General features: G+C 37.2%; 1 pseudogene; it reads left to right on the top strand.

Moving 5' to 3' along the window:
• Positions 1-204: 204 nt before the first annotated feature.
• LOC122091183 overlaps positions 205-21,176 on the top strand; it is a 26,092-nt pseudogene continuing 5,120 nt past the window's right edge.

Raw genomic sequence — 21,176 nt, 5'->3', positions numbered from 1 at the left:
ATTCTCTAGTCAAACATTTAGCACACTTTGCTTCTTAGACTCAAATTTTGTTTTGTGCGACTTGGAACCACCTTCTTGTATTCCTTAGCTTATGTTCTTTGACTTTGTAGGGAAGGCAAAGACCAATAAGGAAAAGCCCTCCCGGGCGGAGACCATCAAAGACAAAGCCAAAGGCAACCAAAATGGATCAAAGGGGATACATCAAATTTCAGATATTTGGTAGCAGGCAAGGAGAGAGAGAATCTAACGTACTGTTTTCTGAGCAAACCAAGGTATTGTTTTCCCATCTTATGTGTACATCTTTATCTACAAGCTCAATCTTCAGCAACATATGGATTGACCATGATAATCTAATGATTATCAATCTATATATATATATGTAGCATGTATTTTTTTTCTTCTTTCTTTGTGTATGTTTATGTGTGTAAGGAATGATTACCAATATTCTAAATCATCTCTCAATGAATATCCCTTGGAGAATCCACCATATTATACATGAACGCTGAACTTTATTATCAAATTTCAACCAAGTATGTTTCAAGCATATTTTGCAAGAAGGGAATTCTCTAGTCAAACATACTTTGCTTCTTAGACTCATATTTTGTTTCGTGCGACTTGGAAACACCTTCTTGTATTCCTTAGCTTCTGTTCTTTGACTTTGTAGGGACGCTTCATTCTCGTGTTAATATATAATTTCTCTTTTGATCTAAAAAAAAAGTGTCCAATTTTATCCGAAAATTATATTTTATATATGTATATATATCTTCTTTATCATGTAAAAATCTGAATATTCATAACCCATTTTATGCTTCTTATTTAGTTTTTGAATTCTCACCATCACTTTTCCTCTTTTTTTTTGTTTGTTTTTGTCTCTTTTGTTGTAGTTTTCCAACTGATGGAATGCTATGAGTGAGAGATGAAGAGATTATTTCCACTTCAGGTAAGTTTGTGAGTTGTGACCTTTTCTTTCTTGATAGTTGATACTCCTGCAAGCTTTTAAGGTTTTCTCATTGTGGGTTCCTTTCTGTTTCAACATTATGGAATTGGATTATTTGATGCATTATTTTTTGGGTTTGTGCAAGTTGGTTATGCGAATTGGGATTTGTTGTTGTTCTAGTATTGGTTTCCCTATACCAATTTATGGTTTCTTCGAACTTAAACTTTGAAAAGTTTGATGAATTTTGTTTGCTATGAGATTTGGAATTTTGTGGTTCTTTCAGTTAGTTTTGAACTTCCAATGATTGAGCTTACTGGATATACCAATTGGTTTGTTGTATTTCTGTCATTTATTTTGCTATTTCTCATTTACTATTATTTATTTAGCGTTTGATGGTCGTTTGAGAGTTGAGACTGCGATTTCAAGAAGATTTTGCATATTGCTACATCATTGGCTATGGGGTTTATCTTATTTTAATCCAAATGGACTTTGCTTATCCAAGAGGTTGATACCAGTATTTTTCTCGTCAGTGGTTATTGAAGAGTTAGATAAAACTAGACTATTGAAAAATCATCATTCGTTAGATTGCATGAAGTACATTTGTATGCATGAAGGGAGAAGGTGAAAAGGTGACCGCAAATGATGTGGCAGAGGGTGAAATTCTCAGAAGGAATACAACAATCAACACTTAAAACCAGACAGCCACAATACGTTGGAATATACAACTACGTTTATACCCGCTCAGCAGTGATTGGCCCGGGGCCTCACCTCAAGTGTATAGAGATACCTTAGAGGGTCAGGGTCAGAATCTGGAAAACTCTGTTAGCTGGGTCTGAACCTGCTGCTTCTTGCCATTGGTTGATGAATAAATCCGGGGTCATGGTTGAAGAGTTAATGATGAAAATTTTCAAGAATCCAAACTAGCAATGGTTGGAAGCTTAATCAGTGGAAAAGAAATGCAGAATTGGGACCAACAGTAGGAAATTTTTCATCAGCTGGCAAGTGGCTTTGGAAGTGAGAGTTTGCAGGGTGACATGGCTACCAGGGTCAAGGACCTACCAATGGCAAGCAACAAAGATGAGGTGAGGAGCATGTTTCCCCCTGAGGTTTGGGTTCAAAAGCCTTCACCCAGTAAGCATTCTAATCAGGATAATGCTGAGATCTCCAAACAATTAACCACTACCAGCAGAGATACTGTCTCAAGCAATGCATTATCACCTGGAGGTGTCAGGAGTAAAAGGTTCTATCGTTATCTGGCTTTTCTCAGTTTTCTTTTTTTTGAAGAATACATTGAAAGGGAAGGGAGTTCCATCTGGATATCTGGGAGCTCAAGATGGCATTGATGCTGCAGTCACAGGCAAGAATAATAGGAATACTACATGTGTCACTGGTGTGGCTTCTGATGCATCTCTTGATGCAAGTGCAAAAGCAGAAGATCCTCCTCCTTAGGCTGCAGCTGGCATTGGTCCCACTTTGATTCATGGAGAAATTAGTTTAAGGGAGTAGCTGAAGTCTAGGAGCTGGTGAATCTGTCACATTCTCAAGGAGTTGCTTTGCCAGATGCAAGTCCATCTTGTTTTATGGTGTTGCCATTAAATCAGGTTAAATGTATTGGTTCTGTCCAAAAGATTAGAGTATGTCATAAATCAAGATATTCCCTGCTTGGAACATCATTTGAGTAGGAAGAGGCCCTTTGGACAGGGTATGATAGTGAGCAGATGATCTTTGTTGGACAACAGCCTCAATTTCCCGCTGGATCTGGCTTCAAGTATAAAACAGTAAAAGAGGTTGATACTAACAACATGGGAGTACACGATTTAGTGATTGATACAACTCAGTACGGAGTGCCCATTATATATAATACCACATGACAGCTGATGGCATCTAGGCATGTACAGCTGTAAGTGAAATGGTTCGCTAGTCCATATGAACTGAATGACAGGGAGTGCACTTTTTCGTCATATATCTACAGTCTGGGTGTTCTTCTATTTGAGGTGCAAATATAATCTAATTTGTCTCTCTTTATGCATTTAAGTTCTATGTTAAATTGACTGCTTGTCTTGCCTTTTATTTTTAGTTAGTTGTTTCTTATATAATTATGCTTGCCTGAAATATAGGACATGGACAGATGGTTTTATGTTTAGTTTTAAAAAAATGGATAGTTGTCACTGGTCAGACATGAAGGCATAAAAAATGTGATGCCATTATACATTGTCACTGTTACACCCTTGTGAAGAATAATATGTTACTGTACAAGTATTCATTGAGGCAGTCCTTGGGTATTATATATTTGGCACATATCACATACTTTTGAACCTCAAAATAGAAAATGAGAATGTTCCTTGATATTTGCTTCAATCTGAGTCTGGGCCATTAGTCTGCTACTGACACACTTTTAGGAAATGAAAGGTTCCTTAGTATGCTCTGTTTTCTGTTGATGATTTCCTGTAACTTGTGAAATATAATGAAAGGTAATATCCATAATCTCATTTCATTATGAACAATTTAGGATGACTCGTAAACATATTTTTGGGGATTACAGAATTTTTGAGAGTGAGGATGGGCCTCCGTACAATGGTAAGGTTGCTCCATTGCAACCTAGTGCTTGAGGATTCAACTCAGGAAACAGACTGTCCGCTAAGAGGGGGTAAGGCTGCATACATATGACCCTCCCCAGACCCCACAGGGGCAGTAGTCTTATGTACTGGGTATGCCATTGTACATGATTTTTTAGAGTTTGATATGAAACATATGCAAGTGTCATCTATCAAGATGGAGATGGAGTGTTAGCTATGGCAACCTCCAGAATCCAGAAATTGGGATATGCTGTATGTTTGAAGAAGTTCCAGCTGGAAGGGTTAAGGAGCCCTGGCTTTTCAGGGAAATTAATGGTAATACCTAGTATATGCTCATTTTTATGTGTATCATAGTAATGCTAGTAAAGCAAGTAAAAGGGAAGTAATTAAAAGAACTCAAGGATCAAAATTAAACATTGACCTGGAACCACATTGAAATGCATAGCATAACAAAAAAGCATCTCTTCTCTATGCATGATAGCAGTTTTCTTCAACTGAGTGTCCAACTGTATTGCATACGTCTGACTTGACATGTGTGAGACCTGTGAATAATCTACAACTGTTGTATGAACCATAGGTTCCAGTAACCCAACTAGCAATCGATAAATTCATGTACAGTAGCCAGCAAAACATCCTTCTGGTGCTTCTGCTTGCCATTTAGCCTGTAAACTCATTATTGAATTGATTAATTGATTACTTGTTTATTTTTTATTTTTTTATTCTCTTAGCATGATCATTGTGACTAGTTTGGACAGTTTTAATCAGTTACTTAGTTGCTTTAAATCATGGGAAGTTCATGCCACCGCAATTTCAGGCATACACCATCAAATTCTCCCTCCGAGTTTTCTGTCAGTAAACCCCAAGGAGGCTGGTTTCTGTCTTACTTAGTTGCTTTGAATCATAGAATGTTGTTGGAGGATGTATTATTGCAACTCACCAGGAAATAACTGTTCAAAAACAGCAAGGATATTACTAAAAATAAAGTGATTACTGAGAACTACTGACTATGTAGACTTATGTGCAGGTACAATCAAGCAACAGTAAAGATTTCCATATTCAGGTTTGCTCTCCATTGTTAAATAAAATAGACGATCTAACTTTAATCTCAGATAAGACATCAACAACTACCTAGCTACCATTTCTAACAGTCTTGTGTTTTAGTAGATAAGATTCTCTTTTCCCTAGGCATACCTGCATCCAGGGAGGGAAAACCCAGGGAGGGAAAACCTGAATCAAAGCCTTGTATATGATGAATGCCCCTTGGTTACTTGTTACACCCGTGCCCAAAATCCCGACCAAATTTAAACTTTTGGACATAGGTAATGCAACCCGGGTGACAACCACTAGTAACTTGTGGATTTGCCCGAATTTTAATAGTAAACTACACCAAGGGGTGGGGCTCACATAGTGGAAACACCTTAGAAATGGCTCGTTCAACTTAAATATCCATTTCCACACAAATGGACCAATTCGGATTTCATCGGTGAAATCCTCAGATGAGTTATACCAGCCAAAATCTGGTTATTTGGCCGTGGGGCCCTGGCCCTCGCACCCGTGCACCTCAGACCACTCCCAATAGTTGGGACAACATATTGGGAAATAGATTAATGTATCCAGACACCCCAAGGTGGGCCCGTTAGTGCTAAACAATGAATTAACCTGGTAATGAATGAAAACCCATTTTTCTCCTAAATAGTCCTTAGTTAACTTAAGTGACTATAAATAGAGACTTTTACCATTCCTTTCATTTCTACCAAACTTAAAACAAGATAAGGGAGAAAAGAGAAGAAGAAGAGCAAGGGAGGAGAAAGCAAGAGTTTCCTACCAAGTAAGGTAAGATCATTCTCTACCCCTCTCCACACTCACATGTCTCTCTCTCTCTCGTACACTTTTCCCTTTCTATTGAGCTATTGGAGAATCGCCCCAATCGAATCTCCCTACCCACATGCCCTATGTACAAATTGGTTTGGGGATTCGGTGTGGGGAACTAGCTAGCAAGTTTTGTAACTCACATTGGGTGCATAAACCTCCTTCATAGGAAGCCCCATCAAAAACCCCCAATTTGAACAACACAAAACCTATAAATGAGGAAATTTACTAAAACCCACATTCCCACTTGTGAAAACTACAAATTGGGAGAGGGGTTTAGTGTAGGAGACTTATCTTAGCAAGATTGATGGATCAATTTGAGTCCATTAACCCTCCATAGTGAAATCCCCAATTTTGGTAATTAAACCCTAGAAATGGTGGGTTTTGCCCAAACCCTCTATACCCACCATTCAAACCCAAAATTAGGTTGGGAAAAATGAAATTAAATACATGAATAGTAGATTGGGGTGGTCACCACATACACCCTCAACCAAAATCCCCAAATTTAGCTTAGTCACGACTTGAACTTTTGGGAATTTGGGTGCATTATGTAAACTCATCTTAACCAACCCATTGATTACACTTAATCTAAGTTAATTGAGGTGAGTGAACATCCCCAACATATAAATTAGCCCTATAGTTATAAAAAAAAACCCCATGTTGAGAACAATTCCAAAAGAAGAGAAATATGAAATTAAGCTAGAACACGTGCCGAGGGCCTCATTTCTCTACAGTTGAATTATTTTATTAAAAATCTTATGTATCCTAGGAGTAGAACCAAGAGGTGATGAGACAATGCGGCGTAAGGCCATTGGCTGTCCATCATCACCTAGAACCCAAGGTGAGGGGATTTGTGTGATTTTATTTTATGAGATGTTTATGTTATGATGCAAATGTAGATGAGCATGTTAATTGCATATTATAAACTTATTACTTGTATTGGATGTGTATGTTGCATAATGATATGAGTTGTAAATGGAATGTGTGTGTGTGTGTGACTGAGATGCAGGGTAGCCGAAGGTTGGGTTTCGGCACTGCATGCCCAGGGTGAATGTGTGTGTGTGTTTGAATGTGTGTTGTGGAGATTGGGGTGCAGGGTGACCGAAGGTTGGTTTCGGCACTGCATGCCCACGGTGTGTGAGTGTGGTGTATAGGATAGCCGAAGGTTGGTTCCGACACTATATGCCCACGGGGTGTGTGAGTGTGATTGTAATGTGGTGTGGCATGTTAGAATGCATTGGGCTAGGATAACTACCTTGGTACTACAACCCATACCAATAGGGGTTTATGTATTGGCTAATCCTACTGTCCAACAAACCGAGGTTGGGGATTTTTCTGGTGATCGAGGTGGGGGCTACCGGCATTGTGACAAACCATCATTTGATGTTGGGTTCGATGATGAGGTATATTATGGAGGATTATTAATAGGGGCTTACCAGGTATTGAAGAAACCATGCAGGGACTGATATGCTCCTGACTAGCAACTAACTTGTATCCTTGGAGACTGATAACGTACATGCATGTCGAGGGATACCACCTAGGTTGCAGTAGTACTAATACCCATTATAGACTTAGAGTATGTTGATTAGGTTTTGGTTACTAATGATCCGGATCATGTCATTGCATTCATATTGGTTTAGTTGGACATTTTTATATTGGATTGAGCTAGGATAATTACCCCAGTGCTACAACCCTTGCCAATAAGGTTTATGTATTGGCTAATCCTATCGTCCAACGGAACGAGGTTGGGGACGATTTCCAGTGATCGAGGGGGGTACCGGCATTGTGACAAACCATCACTCGATGTTAGATTCGGTGATGAGACATATTATGGGGGATTATAAATAGGGGTTTATCGGGTACTGAAGTAGCCATGTAGGGACCGGTATGCTACTGACTCTCAAGTAGCTTGTATCCTTGGGGATCGATAACGGACATTCATGACTGAGGATACCATCTATGTTGTAGTAGCACTAATACCCATTATGGACTTAGATTTTGTTGATTATGTTTGTTTGCTAATAATATGGATCATGGCATTGCATTCATATAAACGCATTCATATTAGTTTGGTTGGGCATTTTTATTATTTTTATTTCATAATTTGTTGTGGATGTTTGTGTGTACCCCTCACTGGGCTTTGTGGAAGCTCACCCCTCTTGTTGCCCCTTTTTAGATGTGGATTCAGAGAACCCTTCAGAGACTATGACTGAGGAGTCGACTCTCTACAAAGGTGACCTCTGGGACGAGGAGTTAGTCATATATGAAGACGGTTGTGTATGCGATGATTGTGCTTTCGGAGCATGTTGAGGATGAGAGTATCATCTTCCCTTTTGATCCTTTTGTTTGCATATCAGATGTAGCCCTTGGGCATAACTGTAATTAATATTTCGCTACAAAAACACTTTGTTAAATATGATAAATATTGTTAGACTCCACCAGTTATGTATATTTGACTCTGATTATTATCTTGTGATCATAGAATCATTTCATAATTTTATGCACTTAAAGTACTGCACCATGGATCATAAATGGATTGTGAATATGTGTGCATTTTATGTCACTAGCCTTCAGGTGAGTAAAGGCGGAGTGTTACATTACCCATCCGTTCATAAACATGGATTGGGTGGGCTTAGGTTTAAAGAGCAAGGTCCATTTAAAATAAAACACAAAATAGGGGTCGAAGCCCAATAAACCATCTTGACATGCAATTCTGATTCCTTGTCCTAGTTTTGTAAAACATTTTATTTTAAGGATGCAGGTCCGGAAGAACCTGCCGGAGAGAAGAAGCTACTTGGCCGGCCGGCAGAGGGAATAACCGGGGTACCTGCCTGTGGACTGCCTGGTTGGGCTCATGCAGGGTCTCGGCTAGGGCTCTGTTTGCTGCAATTGGTTATGATTCGTAAAATTTCAACTCTGATTGAGTCACTCCAAAGGGTTTGGACATTGATTGTTTGATTGAATATTGTGGAGAAATTATTTTTATCATATGGTGTTTCAAATTTCACTCCCCCTTTTTTCACGGGCAGTTGATCTTCTACATGGTGAGGCCTTGCCCTCTGCATCTCCCCACTCCCGATCTCTTCCTCTGTTCCCTGTTGTAAAATCACATCATTTGAGCTATTATAGTGCATTTGTATGGAGGGCAAAAGAGTTCAGTTACAAATTCTATTTGTGGTCGTACCCTTCAGAAAATAGGTAGTTATCATGTTATAAAATTTACTGGACATCCATCGCAAACTCTGGGATGCACTTTCTAGAGGATACGGACCTACCTTTTGCCTATTTCTCAGGGAGTCGGGAGTTATGGGTTACGCTACCAGTAGAAGACAAAGTCCAAGTTTGTTGATCGAAGAGGTAATTACCATGAAAATCTTTGGTTTGTTGAATAAGTGCACAAAGAAGGTAAATATTCGCCATCCAGAAACGCAGAATAATTTGAAGCTTCTTCGTCAAGGTATGGTCTTCTCTCTCTCTCTCTCTCTCTATCTAGGATTTCTGTTTTACTTCCGTTCTGTTAAGCAGGATTGAGGTTTTGTAATATTGATTAAGCTAGGTGTAAAGTTCAGGACAAGGTTTGTGATCGTCAATGAAAAATGACAGCTGGTAATTGACTCTAGAAAGTTGAAACTTCATAGGAATGAGAAGTGTAATCATTTATCACCGTGGAATTTTAGAACCTCAAATTTTACTTTATATTTTCAGATTATTTTTCATGACTCATGGAATTTAAAGACCTCAAATTATGCTGTGCCACCATCAGTTCAAGCTAATAAAACCCTTTTAGGAAGGACTGATTGTTGACATTTTCTACTTCTGTGCTCTAAATGGCATGCCACTCCCATTCAGCTCATCTCTTTTTTCTCATCCTTCTTCCTCTATGAATGACGCAAAAAGACACCCATAATCTCCTCACCACCTTTTTGTTTCATTTTTTTTCTTCTTTCCCTTTGGCTTATTTATAGACCTCGTTGGGCAAGAGATCACGGCTTGGCTGCGTAGCCTCTCACCAACGGGGGCTAATGGCAAAAGGAAATTACATAGATGATTTTTGATTTCATAGGGGGTGGGGTGGTAATTTCTTGGGTTCATGTGTATTTTCAGATGACATGATGGGGCTCATATACTCTTGATGTGTGCCAAACGTGTCAACTATCAAGATTCCACTTTTACCCAAAAAAAATATCAAGATTCCACCATTTGTTTTTGGGAAATAACATCATCATGAGGACTTGAACTTTTAAATGGAAGTATTTTCCAATCCTTCATATTATTTTCTCGTGGGAGAGTTTCCTACTAGTGCTATATAAGAAGGAATTTGCACACTACACCAATGAGTGGTTGGAAAATGGTATCATCAAGATGAGGTCCAAATGGAGCCCACATGGTCATAATAGGAGAAAGAATGTCAGTGTGAGACAGGGACCTACTATCTATTATGTGAGAAGGCTATAAGGGAATCAATACAAAGGCAGTGTAACAATCGTTTCCTTTAACCAGATAGAAAAAAGTTGTACTTCAAGACAAAAGTTGTTGTGCATCCTCTATTTTATGGTTTTTTGATACCGAAGGTATTGTATAACGTGTTTGTATTGGAAACTTGAGTTGCATTCACATATTATGTGATGTTAGCAAGTCCATGCCAAGGCGTTGGCGACTTGGAGTCATGAGTGGCCAACGAATTCCACTTTCAATTTAATCAGAAAACTAGAATTGTGCAAGTGTAATATTGCACATGACCAAAGAGAGAGAAAACAACAACAACAACAAGAAACTCAGCCTTATCCCAAACTCAAGGGGGTCGGTGGCTACATTAAGGTTGCATACCAGAAAAAAAAAATTGATAATAGTAATAAAAAAAGGCTGGCCTCATACGAGAGAGAGATGCCAATTATCTTTTTAATAAGGGAGATATGTTTTCCCTTGTACAAGACAGTGCTTTTGGAATTAAAAAAAAAAGGCTGGCCTCACATACCAAGATAGAATTGAAGGTTGGTTTACTTCGTTTTTTTTTTTTTTTTTTTTATAATCAAAACTAGAGAGTTTGAGAAACTATCCCTTTTTCTTCGTAGTTTCTAACGTAGCATTTGATTTGGTGCCTAAGAATTTAGATATGCTATAATTTAGTGGTCGAAGTTTGCTGGCTTTATTTTATTACACACATTGTTTAGCCTTAATTGATTTTTTTTTTTTTTGCTGCATTATTGATTGTGGCATGTTTATTTCTGAATTAGTATATGATTTGTGATGCCTGCTTAGAAATCATTTGGACAATTTAGGGCTACAAACTTCAGGTGTCTTTTCTGTAACTATCCTACATCATGACATCGATAAAGTGATAGAATAGAATTTAGGCTAGACTTGTTATAAGGGTTAATTGACAAATAGACATGTAGCCAAGTTCTAATAGTCGTTTTGCATAATCTGTGTCATAATTTAGGATTGATGAAGTATAACTAGCCCCTTTAGAATGTGGTTATTGAAAATAGGGATGGGGTTTGCTTGCCTTGTAAATAACTAAATAAATGTGTATATTGATCATATCAAATTGATTGAAATGAGTCATCACTTAGCTTGGTGAATTACTTAACCAGTGATTGATTTAGAGATAAAATCCGGTTGACTGTGGTTAGTCACAGTGTACATTGTGTAACTGGCACCTAAAAAATGTGGTTATTATATATGACAAGTGGAATTGTATTGATCATATAAGATGGATTCGAATGACTCGCATCTCAACCTAGTTATTGATTTATAGGATCCCCCATGTTTGATGATCTTGAAGTTGCCATAAATACCTTGACATATTGCTATTGTATATCAATTTGACAATTCTAACCATTGGTTAATTCTGTGCTGATCTTGTTTCTATGGTTACATTATTTGGAACTTCATAAATGGATCTGGTATTTTGGAAGCTTTTTTTTTTTTTTTTTTTTTTTTTGCTATACAAATATATTGCAATGAATCACTTTATGTTTTTATGATATGAAGTTCTTTGTCTTTCCTTAAATTTTGCTCCAATATGTTAATTTTAAAATATCGGTAGAAGATCATTGCTAGGATGCACGGGTCTTGTACAAGCACGGGGGCCTATGAGAATGCACACAAGTGCATAACAGGGGTTGGATTTTTTCATTTCAAGGGGGTGGGATAGTCATTTCTTGCACTCTTGTGTCTAGCAACTTACATGCAGCATGACAATATCTTTTTCCCTCAAAATATTCATTAGTTTATTTCATTACATATTAATAAGTTTTTGTTCCCTCTATGGAACATGATTGTGGATTATATCAAATATAACTATAGACTTTTCCAGTCTAGATTTTTCGATGAAATTTTGTTAATTTCTGTTGGTTTTTTTATATTTTTAAAAAAATTTATGTTATGTTTGTTCATTAACATACAGGTTGAACTACATTTATGGGTGACATTGAGACTCCAATATTGGTCTGTCTTTCTAGAACAGATAAGGTGGGAATGGTTGGTATTTAGATGCTAGAGTTTTCACAACATTTTTACAAATGGACCTACAACAATTCAAAATGCGGAGAAGTTGTTAAGATACGTATTGAACCTACTTGAACCGAGCCATTGAATTACAAATAGAAAAAAAAAGAAAATTTGCAAAAATGGATGAGTTGAATATTTGGATATTCTTTTCGCATTGTTCTACAATCATTTTCCTTCATGGGTGTTCTGCTTTTTCACACCTAATTTTTTTATTACTTTTATCCATTACCTGGGCTTCTAAAAGATACAAAATGCCTACCATTGAAAATTCCAAACCAATGTTGAAGAGTGCATACTTGTACTATTCGTCAAACCTAATACCTTGCTTGGGTGTATCTTTCTGTGACCTTCTCTTTTGCATGCTAAACTACCTCTCTGGGTATAGATATGGTTGGTCTTATATAAAGCTTGCTGCCCAATTGGATCTTTCATTCAGAGCACTCACTTGGTTTGTGATCTACGTTTATTTGCACACCCAATTTTCCCATTCAAGAAAGCACATGTTGCCCATTCTACAGAGGATTTGGTGTACCTTCTACTTCATAATGTATTGTTTATATATTGTTATACATCTTGGAGTGCATTGGAAACACTCATCCTTACCATTCATGATATGGGTCTCCGATGCTGTATCCATTATTGCTCTTATGTTATTTTGTTATTTTGGATTGCTTGGTAAAGGGCGAGAAGATGAAGATTGCCATATTTTGGAACCTTTTTTAGAAGTTAGTTCCAGCCAAAATAACGGTAAAAATGGACAAGAATCACTTGTCGGTGGAGAGAATGTAACTCCTTATGAAAATGCCAATCTTATAAGTTTTTTTACTTTCTCTTGGATGGGTCCTTTGCTTGCACTTGGTTATAAAAAGACCTTGGACCTTGAAGATGTTCCTCATGTTGCCAGTTGTGATAGTGCTGATGTGATCTTTTCTCATTTTAAAAATGAACTTGATTCACATGTTAATGGAAGAAATAGTAGTGGTCAAGTAAGCACACTCAAGCTAGTGAAGGCATTGATTCTCTTAATTTGGAAAGAAATTCTATGGACGGGTTTACTCTCCATTGTATGCACATTGGTTTCTTATATTGGACCATACCTCATTAATGACTTTGTTCAGTATCTCAATGGTTCTCACCAACTAACATATAAAGGCTATGTGCTAGTGTTTATTTTCTTTCTTTCAAAGCTCATAAATGGCCTCTCAGAGAGGCACTTGTTCTTTCAATTGCGAAAGATGGCAATTAGGGTAAGTGCTGCCTTGTTCTCAATAATCTATAGGAAGAGTCTCAGGCTTTCAAGTGAATCAAAACAGTGCCATGCTAGTGGGGGGAACACTAATTTGATGAGTGTTGATGTTGAGAGGATTGGATTTTTCAGTTGGTACTTGCACGATATATGGAGGGTGCCTGTTCAGATTGTTTTAGCATTGTTGATCTTGTATAATCGTCTTGGACTCGCTTCACTTGCAGCTTTTGTTGCCACAATAATTTTGATGTTGGCAAATATTCCATTGGGAAAATTACAAGAGAATTTTCAGGGTGAATTAATGGATTCAAAGGATCGAAGGATGAAGATGACATGTGAGGCTCTGAGAAATATGAGGATTCTCAAGCTCCAGGGCTGGGAGATGAAGTTCTTGGCTAAGATAATTGAGCTCAGGAGCTTTGAAACAAGATGGTTAAAAAAGTTACTTTATACATCAGCTATTAATGCCTCTATCTTCTTTTCTAGTACTCCCATGTTTGTATCCATGGTTACTTTTGGGTTCTGTATCATTATAGGGATTCCGTTAGAGTCCGGGAATATTCTGTTTGCACTTGCAACATTTGAGATATTACAAGGTACCATTTATAATCTCCCAGACACAATCTCTATGGTAGTTCAAACTAAAGTTTCCCTTGATAGAATAGTCTCATTCCTTTGCCTCGATGATCTTTATCCGAATATAGTACAAAAGCTTCCAAGAGATGCTGACAATGTTGCAGTTGAGATAATCAAGGGGAATTTCTCTTGGGACCTTCATTCTTCTGATTTTACATTAAAAGATCTTAATTTTCAAGTGTACCATGGGATGAAAGTTGCTATTTGTGGTTCTGTTGGGTCAGGCAAGTCAAGTTTACTTTCATGCATGTGAGGGGAAGTACCAAAAGTATCTGGAGCCATTAAGTTAAATGGGAAGAAGGCCTATGTTTCACAATCACCTTGGATACAAAGTGGCAAGATAGTAGACAATATATTATTTGGCAAAGAGATGAATAAGGAAAGATATGAGATGATCCTTGAAGCATGTTCATTAAAGAAAGACTTAGAATTGTGTGCCTTTGGAGATCAGACAATCGTAGGGGAGAGGGGGATCAACTTAAGTGGTGGGCAAAAGCAAAGGATCCAAATTGCACGTGCTTTATACTATGATGCTGATATTTATCTACTTGATGATCCTTTTAGTTATGTGAATGCTCACACAGGAACTCATCTCTTTAAGGTAATTGATTTTTTACCTCTACTTCCAAAGTTTTTTTTTAATAAAATTTCCTTTAAACAGTACATCTCATTGCTTACGTTACAATTTTCTTTTCACTAGATGCTTTATTGATTTAAAAACTGATCTAAGAAGAAATAAATTATGGCTATCCAACAAACAAGACATACAAACACCTAATATCGATGAATGCATATTCTTGCATACACTAACGATTTGCCGTTGCTTATCGTTATGAGAAATAAGTTATATTAATATATGGGAGAGGGATAGGTATGTTAGCGAGTTACCTTGGAATCTTACGTGCTAGTGAAATTTTAATCATAGGATTTGGTCATCTTAAATAAAACCATTGGATGAAGAGAGAAAATCCAAACCTTAAATCCCTGCTGCTACACCTTATCTCTCCCCTACAGCTATCCCGTACTAATGCTCAAGTTTTAAGGACCTCTCTCTTTGCTTCTCCTCCCGTTAGCCCCTTTGCCTTGATCACCATTACCATGTTGATGCGGATCCAGATTCCAAAGACTGAAATTGGATCACTTAGGGCCCACAAGAATGATGAAATATCTCAATTTAAAGGGTGAGGGGTAATTTTGCGAATTCAGGAATATTCAAGCACTTAAAAGAGATGAAAATAGGTTATAGGGTCAAACTGAAATAGAAAAGTAAAAGAGGGGGGGTATTCCGGAATTTAGTTCAGATTAGAGATAATTAGAAACAAAACTTTAGAAAGAAGTGGCTTTGTGAAAATAACAAAAGATCTGACCTCATGTGAAATTTCAGCAAGTGTTTTAGTTGCAAATAAGTGGTTGTTCATCTTCAACCTTAGGTCTCGACAGAGAACAGAACCAGCGATAACCCAAACTTGGTTATCGATTCTCAGCCACAAGCTCCAACTGAAATCTTCACAAGAAATCGCAGTAGCAAATCTGCTTCCACTCTAGCACCAGCAAACCTCGAGGAACAATTGTACCTGCAACTCAGTCCAGCACAAGGCGCAGAACCAGATCTGAACCAGGTTCGAATCTCTTGATAGAAGGATCCTTTGGGGATGAGATTCTAGCATTAAGGTCGCCCAAGTAGGGGAAACATTCGATCAAAACTTCAGCCCTAACAGATCATACAGAAAAGAAATCGATGTGCATCATGAGGGCTGTAATCTACCACCCAGAACAGGGGTTCAGCCAGCAAGAGGAAAATAAGGAGGAAAGAAGAAGAAGAAGATAAGGGAAAAAGCCAGAATAAATAGAGAGGAAGAAAAGAAGAATTTCAGAGAAGAAAACCACCTATGGCAGTCATCGATTCAAACCAAAACATATCTCTTCAAATTCATTCAATTTTTTTCATCTCAGTTGAGTTCAATAATCCTATTTAAAGACTGAAAACAGTCCTACTTTCCTATTTGAAACAAATATTGCATCTAACTAAAATAGAAATAAAATTCTCACTCAAAGAAAAATCTACCATACTAATTCTAACTCTAAAAAAGGAAAGTAAATAAAAGATATGCTAGATCCATCGCCAAACTGCATCACATGTTGCCGCTTCCCTCCCCCCCTCTCTCTCTCAACGCTACTGAAGTGTCACTTCTCCCCATCACTCCAATGAATCCTTTCACAGAGGGAACCAAACTGAATTTAATGGGTGAAGTGAAGTAGCTAGTGGTCTATGGAAGGTTAGGGTTAGGACTATTAATCCCCAAGCAACCTCCCGTTGATGAGGAAATATTAATTAATTAAACTAATAGCAGAGCTTAGGTTTTGATGTTTAAAGAAAAATGGAAGTTGAAGTTGTGGTGGTGGAAAATGGAGCTTGGAATTTGTTCTTACTGCTATCACCACTAGTAGCAACACCGCCTTTTGGGGGTTTTAAATCGAAATCAAATAATCTGGGTCGTTTAGTTCCAGTGGGTTCAAGAGGATCCTGAAACAAGGCTCGCTCTTCTTCCTGCTCCTGATGGAGAGCATTACTAGAGCCATCACCACCACTGCTGCCACAATCACCCTTAGAGCTCGAACCGGCTTTGTTGGCTACTAGTTTTGGACTCGTCTTCGGCTATGTTATTGTGACCAATACCAAATCTCAATCCCAACCCCAATCCCAACCAAATCAGTGAATGGGAATTAGGGCAGGGAAATGATTGATAAATAAACCATGTCTGCCACAAAAGTTTTCTGGTGGACAATAGCTCGTAGAAACACTTTGGTTAGATTTCTTCCCCGTGAGATTTCTTCCCAGAGAGAGAGACTTCTAGGGTATGACTAAAAGGAGGGGGGGGGAGAATATGTAGGTTAAAAACAATACATTGTCAATAAATCAAATTAGCTATAACTGAAAATGGAACAGAATTTGTAGGAGGGAGTGGGAGTGGGAGTCGGAGAAGAAGAAGAGGGGGGACCGTAAAGCGACGGTGGTGGGCAAGTTATGTAAGATAGCATACAATCAACAAGCATGCTATATTCTTAGGTAACCAGTTATCATACCCACATTTTCCCCTTAATATACATAACTATTTGGATCTTTCAAGTAATTGGTTTTTTTTTTAGTGTCTAATTGTATACATCTTAACTTTTATAACAGGAGTGTTTGCTGAAAATCTTAGAATCAAAAACAGTAATTTATGTTACCCACCAAGTAGAGTTTTTACCTTCTGCTGATCTTATCCTGGTGAGAATCATCTTCCTATCATAATTTCAATCCTTTAACCTGGTTTGAAAGTGACTATTTACTTTCTTTTTATTTGGTAGGTTATGAGAGATGGAAGGATTACTCAATCAGGAAAGTACAAAGAAATTCTTAGTTTAGGAACTGATTTTATGGAATTAGTAGGTGCACATGCGAAAGCTTTGGCAGACTTCAATTATGTCGAACATGGGGTTGCTTTAGATAATTTAATTAATAGTGAGGAAGATGGTAATATGTTATGTAGTAAGAAGTCTATTCAAAATGATGAGGAAACGGAATCAAAAAACTACAAAACAGAAAAAACCGTTGTGCCAGAAGGGCAGCTTATCCAAGAAGAAAAGAGAGAAAATGGTGGAGTTAGTCTTTCAGTCTATTGGAAGTATGTTACCACTGCATATAAAGGGGCATTTGTACCATTGATATTCCTGGCACAACTTCTTTTTCAGGTTCTCCTAATAGCCAGTAGTTACTGGATGGTGTTGGCAACTCCTGTTTCAAAGGATGTGACACCTCATGTTAAAGGATCCACTATTATCTTCATTTTTTTTTCTTTGACTCTTGGAAGCTCCCTTTGTGTACTTATAAGGTCAATGCTTGTTGTAACCATTGGATACAAGACGACCACTCTACTTTTCAATAGAATGCACTTGTGCATTTTTCGTGCTCCCCTATCATTTTTTGATTCTACTCCAAGTGGAAGGATTCTAAATCGGGTTAGTAAATATGTTTAATTATTTTTGGGATCCGATTGATCTTATTTAATCACCACAAAAGTTAATATAATTTTAACTTTTAAATGAACTCTATTTTGTATACAGGTATCCATAGATCAAAGTGCTGTTGATATCTCTATTCCACATGAAATGGAAGAATTTCTTATCTCAATCATTATATTTCTAGGAACTGCTGCAGTAATGTCACAGGTTGTATGGCAAATGTTAATAGTTTTTGTTCCGATGATTGTGACATGCATCTGGTACCAGGTAATTCTATAGCCACTTTTACTTCTTATGTTTCAAAATTTCAAATCTTCTCAGCTATATTTTTCCTATAATACAAGTTTATACAAGCTTTGTTTGATCAATGAATTTTGAATTTTCTATGTTCACATGAAAATTGATTTAGTGGTGGATACATATATGTTTGGGTTTAATAGTTAAATATGTTTGGATAAAAAATATAATTTGTCCTATTAGCTTTATTGGTAGCTCCATTGATTGAGCTCATACTAAAAGAAGTTAACAATTAATAAAGGGAGAAGGAAACCTAGTATGAAAATCTACATAACCAAGCCATGGTCGAGTACCTACTTCGGCCATGTAGTATGTTGAATTGGGAGGAAAATTTGTGGACAGGTTGATCCGAAAATGCCCTGTTCATATAGGTGCATGAACATTTATGGATGGTAGGGAATCACATGGGGTAACTGATTTGATTTGGGTATCATTTCTTATTGTATTTACCATTTGATCATTTAATTAGTTGTCCCGACCAAGGACCCCCTTACCTAGTCTACTGACTAGGGCAACAACAACAACAAACCCAGCCTTATCCCAACTTAATAGGGTCAACTGCATGGATTTAAAAATCTGAGATCATACTTGGGACAAATCCTAGATTATGTATGCCATTCCCAACTACTTCCCTTAGGGTCATTTTAGGTCTGCCCTTAGCTCTTTTACCTCTTTCAATTTGAATCAGGTCACTTCCTTATTGGAGCATCCCCTGGGATGCAAAATCATGGCTGAACCAAGTTGACCCTTCTGGCAATCTCGATTGAGACGAACTGGGTTTAAATTTATTTATTTATTTATTTTTGTTCGATATGATAATTTAATTATTTATGAGTTATTATTGCAAAAAAAAAATGAGTTAATTTTATTTGGGAAGATATGTTATATTCTATTTTTGGTCGCCATTAGACAAATAGGACCAATTTGAATTTTATGTTTTTGTTGTTATTAATCTAGGTTTTAGGAGAGATTAGGAGATTTTATTTGATTTCAGTTTTAAACTTTAATTATGAAGTTTTTTAATTTCAGTTTTAGTTATAAATAGGCTTGTAACCTAATTCATTGGGTTAGGTTTTGAAGAATGAAGTTTATTGAATTGTTTTGGTGCCAGATGGGTGCTTGACAAGGTTGTGTGACCATTCTCCATCCCTCCTTGCGCGCTTCGCTTTCTCTCTTCTTCTTTCTTCTCTCCCTTTCTATCAATCTTCTATTGCTATTTATCTCTTTTATTTTTCTGTTTCTATTAAATCAATATTGCTACTCTGTTTTCTGGGTAACACAGACAGCTTAGATTGTTGAAGTCGATCTCTATTGATACTCTTCTAACAAGTTTGAGATTTAGGGCATAAAAACCCCTATCCTAGGAGACTTGAATCGTAGAATTTCAGTTCCAAAGAAGATGCCTACTGTAAGAGCTTAACCTGCAACCATAACCAGAACTATGCCTACCGCACCTTGTGATTCCAGGAATTGAATCTGAACGTAATACTTGATATTTTGGTTTATTTATTTTTTTAATAGATTTGGAAGATGCGATCCTACACTTGCAGTTTCATCCCCATCTGATTGGAATTGAAGGAGTAATTATCATTTGAAAATAGCCTTCAGTTGGTCTCTATCGCTTGATATCATTTGAAAAGCCTTAGCTTTCCGTTGGTCTCTAATCTCTGTTGCTTGAAGGTGAAAGATAACCATTTTCCAATAACACTTCCTATTGGAACTCATAAATAAGCAAAAACAAAAGAATGAAAATAGCAATTAAATACCCCCCACAAATAAAAATTCAGTTATGCCCCTAGTTAACAAAATCTAATCGTAAACTAATTAGTACAAATCCAGGCCATCCAATTGGATTCTTTGGTTGCTTCTGCATTACTATCCTTTAGAGTACTACCACTTATCCCTCTCAAAATTGTTACTCCAGTTACAATCATTGATGCATATGTCGTTCTTGATTCCCAACACTGAGCTTCTTAAAGCACCACAGTTCTCATAGGCATTTAAAAATTCATGCTTTAAATCTAACTGAATTCAACACTTTAAGAGAACTGATGACTTCATCATCCAACTTGAATTACACAGGAAACATCTTCGTAAATCCCCGTCCTTGATGATTGAAAGAAGAAATGAGAACAGTCAATAATGGAATTTTTTTTCTTTTTCTTCTTTTGATACAATTTAGAGTATGCACTGATCATCAATCTTAACCATTCCATTCTACTACTGCTTTTTCAGAAAATGCAGTTCATAAGTTCCAGCATTCATCCATAATTTTAAAGTAGCATATTTACCCACTTCCTTGTCCTGACATATCACAAAGTATACAATTAATAAACAACATACACCATTAGACAACCTACACATCACCCCAACTCATCCATAACCAATAGAAAGAGGCACATGCTCAATGCTGATCCCAGTGTTGCCCAGTGAACAGAAATGGATGTCACTGCCCCCATTCTTCTAACAATAGCTGAAGTTCCATTATAGACTGTGATAGTTTATCAACTTGAAACCCCGTCATTTTCTTTCTAGAACTCCCTGCCAGAAGTCAACAAAGACCACGTGAATATCTTGTCTCCAAATTTCAATCAATCACCCAAGTAAGAAGATAACTCCACCGGCCAATCTCCATGGCTGATTAGTTTTCTGATCCTCCAGTACGTCTTAATATCTTCTTAAAAGAATAAGCTCCAAGACTGCTCCAAATCTCAGCAAAAGAAGAATCAATCCCTGCTCTTTGTATAAAAGTGATCTTAGGAATTGAGTCCTGCCTGAAGCTACGGTAGAAGAGAGTGGTGGATTGGCAAGTAAAGCTGGTCAGGGAATTTTACAAAAACTCAATTTTATTAGGCAAGGAAAAACAATAATATACTCCCTTCTTCTCAAAATGTTGTCTTCCTTGGAGCTATCACTGTCCTAAAATGTTTGTCCATTGTGGTAATCTAGGCATGACATTTTTTTCCACTTTTTTTTTTTCATAGGGAAATTATTGTGATAATATAGACAGGGGATCGCATTGGAAATAAATGTTATAGGCTTATAGCAGTGGCATTTATTGCTTTAGGAAGAGCTTTCTTAAAATGTGTGTCCTTTTTTT

This window comes from Macadamia integrifolia, chromosome 10 (assembly GCF_013358625.1).
Source record: "Macadamia integrifolia cultivar HAES 741 chromosome 10, SCU_Mint_v3, whole genome shotgun sequence".
Lineage (NCBI taxonomy): Eukaryota > Viridiplantae > Streptophyta > Magnoliopsida > Proteales > Proteaceae > Macadamia > Macadamia integrifolia.
Note: the sequence above shows the minus strand (reverse complement) of the source record. Positions and strands in the feature narration are given on the sequence as shown.